Source organism: Piliocolobus tephrosceles, unplaced genomic scaffold (genome assembly GCF_002776525.5).
Source record: "Piliocolobus tephrosceles isolate RC106 unplaced genomic scaffold, ASM277652v3 unscaffolded_602, whole genome shotgun sequence".
NCBI classification, from domain to species: domain Eukaryota; kingdom Metazoa; phylum Chordata; class Mammalia; order Primates; family Cercopithecidae; genus Piliocolobus; species Piliocolobus tephrosceles.
In genome coordinates this window covers 161-6,251 of record NW_022333186.1, presented here as the reverse complement: position 1 = coordinate 6,251, position 6,091 = coordinate 161, and the positions used below count along the sequence as shown (strand labels likewise).

The following is a 6,091-nucleotide window of genomic DNA, read 5'->3' as shown; positions in this document are numbered from 1 at the left end:
CAAATCAATTCTGTGTTTGCATGCATAGTAGTCAGGAACCGAATTAATAATATAATCACAGAATTATTTAGATATGATTTTTTTAAGAGAGAGATTTCATTTTCCTAGCCTGTCAAGCAAATGTCTGAAATAAACAAAAAAATGGCCAGAAGTCACATATATAAGTGTAATCAAGGACCATCTGACCATAAAAAAAAATTAAACAATGGAATTACTAATAAGAACACATATGCAATAGAAGAATAAAACTTTGAAATTATTACCTTAAAAGATAAAAATAATTTTCAACATTTTATTAGTATCTTCCTCAATGTTAGAGGATTTTTTAAATAGCACAATCTCCCAACTAAAAGATTTGGAGAGGCTGTACTACAGTATTTAAATAACAGAAACAAAAAACTCCAAATCCCCAACACCAGGAAATGTAGACTACACTAACAGTGAATGGTAAGAGAAGTATATAATCAGGTTACTCTTACCCATGAGTACATTTAAAGAATCACAGTTCATTTCAAATTTCCATAATTCCAAAATACTATGAGATATCTTCTCAGGATAAGTTTTTAATAAAGATTAAAATACAAAATGGAAGATTAAACCACTTTTCTCTGAGATTTTAAGCTTGGCACACCCAAAGTAACCTTTGGCTCATACACACATATACACAAATTAGGATGATAAAGCCAAATGATATTATGCTTCATGCAAATAATCTTGTTTTTATTCTACACTAATGCATTTTACATCCTTATATGATGGCAGAAACATGATTGGGTTCACTCAAGACAAACCTATGGGTTGTCCTTTAAATGATTATGTCTCAAAAAAGACTTACTGCTAAATATTAAAGTATTATTCTTAAAATCATCAGTGTTTTCTACAAGATGGCTACAATAAGACTTACCTCAGTCTTTTTTACTAATGTGATCTGTAAATGAAAAAGAAATAAAGATGAAACTTTATTGAAGGAACTTAACATATAAAAATGTTTTAACATGTAAAAAAAAAAAACACCAAATGGACAGAATTTCAAAATTATCTCCTATGAGTTACAGAATTCATTTAAGGGTTTTCTAGGATTCTCATCTGATTTACTTTTCTAGGTTTAAGATGTTAAAATTCAGTATATAATTACTAATTTACTCAGCTTAAGGATCAAGTCTTACGATCCTAGTAAATGACACCCATATCAAGGGATATTATTGCATTTTAAGCATATGAGTTCCACAGTTCCACCTAATTTAGTTTTTTGATTCCACATAATTTGGGAGGTGGGGGGAGCAAGTTAAGGGGACATAAATATGTCCAAAATCAAATCACAGGTTACTACAACTACAAAAAAAAGTTCAGATTGCTGCTTTTGTGTAACGAAAAGGTAAAATAGTAATTTATGTCCTTTAAAACTATTAGCTATTTTATTTTAAAAACATACATCGAGGTGATTTAATAGTACTATAAAAAAACCTAAAACCTTATATATATTTATGCAATTAACACAAAAAATAACCCATAACAAATATATCTAGATGAAAGAAATTACTGGCCTAGAAACAACACAGCATTTCTGGAAAGCAATTACCAAGAGCAGAATGAGGAAAGCATAAGGGAATTTAAAGTACAAATAAGGCCAGGGGCGATGGCTCACACCTGTATTCCCGGCACTCTGGGAAGCCCAAGCAGGCGGACCACCTGAGGCCAGGAGTTTGAGACCAGGCTGGCCAACATGGTGAAACCCCATCTCTACTAAAAATACAAAAAATTAGCTAGGCATGGTGGTACATGCTTGTAATCCCAACTACTTGGGGGGACGGAGGAATGAGAATCGCTTAAACACAGGAGGCGGAAGCTGCACAGAGCCAGGATCGTGCTACTGCACTCCGGCCTGGGCGACAGAGCAAGACTCTGTCTCTAAATAAAGTACAAATAGTGAACAAGTATTCTTATTTAAATTGGAGATGATCAGGATATCTAATACTTAACAGTGCTTCTTGTCTACAGCAGAAGTTTTCTATTCTCAAGGACTAAAAACAATATAATTTTCTTACGACTCAGAATCTAAAAGTTGGTCCAGTTCTCTAAAGAATTTCCTGATCAGAACAGTGTCCAGAAACACAGTAAATGCCAAAATCACCAACTTCAGATCAAACTACCAAATCTTGGTAAGTTACACAGTCACTCTTCCAGCATGTTCTATTTAGCATACAATGTGAAGCCAGAACCTAAGGAAGAACCTCAACTGTGTCAATCATGACTTGCAAAAGCTGTGTAGCTTCTCTTTAATAACATACTGTTAACTCGGGAGGCTGAGGCAGGAGAATGGCGTAAACCCGGGAGGCGGAGCTTGCAGTGAGCTGAGATCCGGCCACTGCACTCCAGCCTGGGCGATAGAGCGAGACTGTCTCAAAACAACAACAACAACAACAAAAACAAAAACATACTGATGTTTTTCTTTTTCTTTTTTTTTTTTTTGAGACAGAGTCTCGCTCTGTCGCCCAGGCTGGAGTGCAGTGGCGCGATCTCCGCTCACTGCAAGCTCCACCTCCCGGGTTCACGCCATTGGTGGATCTTGGCTCACTGCAAGCTCCACCTCCCGGGTTCACGCCATTCTCCTGCCTCAGTCACCCGAGTAGCTGGGACTACAGGCGCCCACCACCACGCCCAGCTAAGTTTTTGTATTTTTAGTAGTTACGAGGTTTCACAGTGTTAGTCAGGATGGTCTCGATCTCCTGACCTCGTGATCCGCCCACCTCGGCCTCCCAAAGTGGTGGGATTACAGGCGTGAGCCTCCGTTCCTGGCCATACTGATGTTTTTCTAAAATTTACATACTACTTAGGAAATTAAATATGGAAAACAGGAGTTTTAGCATTATTTCCATGTTTCTGCCTAGTTTTTAATAAAATGTCTTTTTTTTTTTTTTTTTTTCTGAGACAGAGTCTCCCTCTGTCACCCAGCCTGGAGTGCAGTGGTGGGATCTCAGCTCACTGCAACCTCCACCTCCCGGGTTGAAGCGATTCTCCTGCCTCAGCCTCCCGAGTAGCTGGGGCTACAGGCATGTGCCACCATGCCCCGCTAATTTTTTGTATTCTTAGTAGAGATGGGGTTTCACCGTGTTAGCCAGGATGGTCTTAAACTCCTAACCTCATGATCCACCCACCTTGGCCTCCCAAAGTGCTGGGATTACAGGTGTGAGCCACCGTGCCCGGCCATATTTGTTTTTTTAACTCCAAAGCAAAGCAACTTAATCACTGGCAGCCTACAGGGAAAAACTTTCTTGATCCTCAAAGGAAAACAATATAATCTTCTAAATATATTCTCTGATTTTCAAAGAAAGGCTTATTTCTGAAAGCAGTATTTTTTCTTTTTGAAATTATTGCTAAGGTAATATTTATCCTCACAGAACAATGCCCAATGTACTAAGGCTGAATTCATATGAATCAAATAAAATGCTCTGTCAATGAACAAATAGCTGTCCATACAGTGAACAACTATTCTGACTGGTATAGACAAAGCGCTGTTCAATAAAATTTTCTGTGATGATAGCAATGTCCTATAGCTGGACTAACATGGAAGCCACTAGTCATATGTGACTACTGAGCACTTGAAATATAGCTAGTGCAATTAAGAAGCTACATTTTCATTTTAATTTTTACTTAAATTGCCACACATGAATAGCAGCTACCATACTATACAGCACAGGCTACGTATTTTTTAACATTTCCCACATTAAAAATAATGTGCTTTGTGGTTTTTCTTCAAAAGTTTAGTGGACAGTAAAATTCCTTTTGTCTTCTCCATTTGATAAAAAATACAAATGATACTACAAACACTTTTCTGGTAATAAGTCTTGTTCTAAAATTTGTATTTTAATTTTTTAAGATGCAGTTCCAGGTAACTTGAAGACACTGACCAATAATGGCTGAAATATGAAAACACTATTCCTGGCTTAGTGTAAGCCAAATCAGTTCATGTATAAGGAAAATAATATGTTTCAAGATGACTCAAACTACAAATGTCAATTTTTATTTTCAGTAAGTTTTAGAAAAGAGACAAACTCAAAAACACAAAAAGATAAATTCTTACTAAAGTTTTATGGGGTTTTAATGACTGATTTTAAATTACTTTAAAACCCCAAATGGTTTTAGTTTATTTCCCAACAGTTTTGTCCCTTCCAAAACTCATGTTGAAATTTAATTGCCACCAGGTGTGGTGGTTCACGCCTGTAATCCCAGCACTTCAGGAGGCCAAGGCGGGGGGGATCTCCTGAGCTGAGGAGTTTGAGACCACTCTGTGCAAGATGGTGAAACCCCGCCTCTACTAAAAAATACAAAAGACTAGCTGGGCGTGGTGGCACAGGCCTGTAGTCCCAGCTACTTGGGAGACCGAGGCTTAAGAATTGCTTGAGTCACAGAGGCGGAGGTTGCAGTGAGCCACAACTGCACCACTGCACTCCAGCTTGGGCTACAGAGTGAGAATCCATCTAAAAAAAAAAAAGAAATTGAATTGCCATTGTAACAATATTAAGAGGTAGGATCTTTAACAGGTCATTAGGCCATCAGAGCTCCACCCTCACAGGTGGGATTGGTTATAAAAGGGCAAATTTGGCCCCCTTTTGCTCTCACTCTTGCCATGTGATGACTTGTCAAGAAGGCCCTCACCCGATGCTGGCATCTTGATACTGGACTTCCCAGCTTCCAGAACTGTGAGCCAATAAACTTCCATTCATTATAAATGACCCATTCTCAGGTACTCTGTTACAGCAGTACAAAACAAACTAAGACACAGGTTTACATTTTTTACATTCCACATGATACATGAACAACTTTTACTTATTGCTTAAAAATTATAAAGATACTTACAACTGAAATACAAAATAGATGTAGAATAGCTCTTTTAGCATGATAGCATTGTATATATATTACCTTCCGAATGAAAATCTTTTAGTGATACTGTGAGAGGTTTGTCTTTTCCCTGATGATTCTTTCTTTTATCTTTTTTATTCATAACTTTTGACTGAGTTGAAGTATTTTCAGCATTTTCATAGTCCTAAAAAGAATTACCAACAATAATTAAGTTCAGTTTACAAACTGTAAAATAAACTCACCAATAGGTAATATGTTTCTTAAAGTTTATTTTTTTAAAAAATAAAAGGCAAATAAAAAACCAAAATTTAAGCTAGCCAAATTGTATAAAGGGATACTTCTTTATTCATTTACTCAATCCCTTACATCTTAAACATTAAAATGAAAACAAAAAAAGTTACACCTTGGTCTATAACCCCCTCCTCGTTGCTACCTTCCTCCTTTCAAGACCAAATTTAAGACAATAATCAGCAATTTCCTGCCTCATCCCACTGAAATCTGGCTTCTGCTGGTCTCTGACACTAAAATTAAAGTCAACCTCCTCTTTATCGCCAAATCCAAAACACTTTTTTTTTTTCAAGCATCTCTTGGTTTTCTTAATACATTTCTGACTACTGCTAAGTTTCCTTTGCTGGCTTCTTTTCTCAACCTTCTCAAAAGTGTAGCAGGTGTTCACATTATCCCACTCTTAACCTATTTAACCTTTATACCCACCGCTCTTCAATCTCGAAGTTCAAAGTTCTATCAATAAACTAATTATTTCTCTACAGACAGACAACTGAACTGGAATGTTTAATAAGCATCTCCACATGAAATATATTCTATCTTTCCATCTCACCACCCTGCCTTCCCCACTGGATCCTTTATGAAGTACCTTGTTATGCCGCCACCATCTGCACATCTAAGTTGGAAACCTCAGAGTATCCTTGCCTACTCTCCTACACACCTTACAGCCAATTAATTACTAGGTCTTGTTTAACTTATCTCCTGAAGATCTCTTAAATTCATTCTCTGTTCTTTGTACATTCAGTCATTTCCCCAACTCCCTTTTGCTTGGATACTGCAACAGTCTCTAACTTTAGCTCCTCAATCCATCTTCTACACTGCTACACATGAGTTTCTAAAATGAAAACCCAAAATCAATCTAAAAGTTAAAATGATTAGGGCCAGGCACGGTGGCTCATGCCTGTAACCCCAGCACTTTGGGAGGCCGAGGCGGGCGGGTCACAAG

General features: G+C 37.3%; 1 long non-coding RNA gene across 1 annotated transcript; it reads right to left on the bottom strand.

Annotated features, from left to right (window-relative positions):
• Positions 1 to 699: 699 nt before the first annotated feature.
• LOC113220185 lies at positions 700 to 5,065 on the bottom strand. The gene is made up of 2 exons (XR_003307111.1): positions 4,921 to 5,065; positions 700 to 928 (listed from the first exon to the last, which is right to left on the bottom strand). It is a non-coding gene; the product is annotated as an uncharacterized LOC113220185 (long non-coding RNA).
• Between the last annotated feature and the right edge of the window lie 1,026 nt (positions 5,066 to 6,091).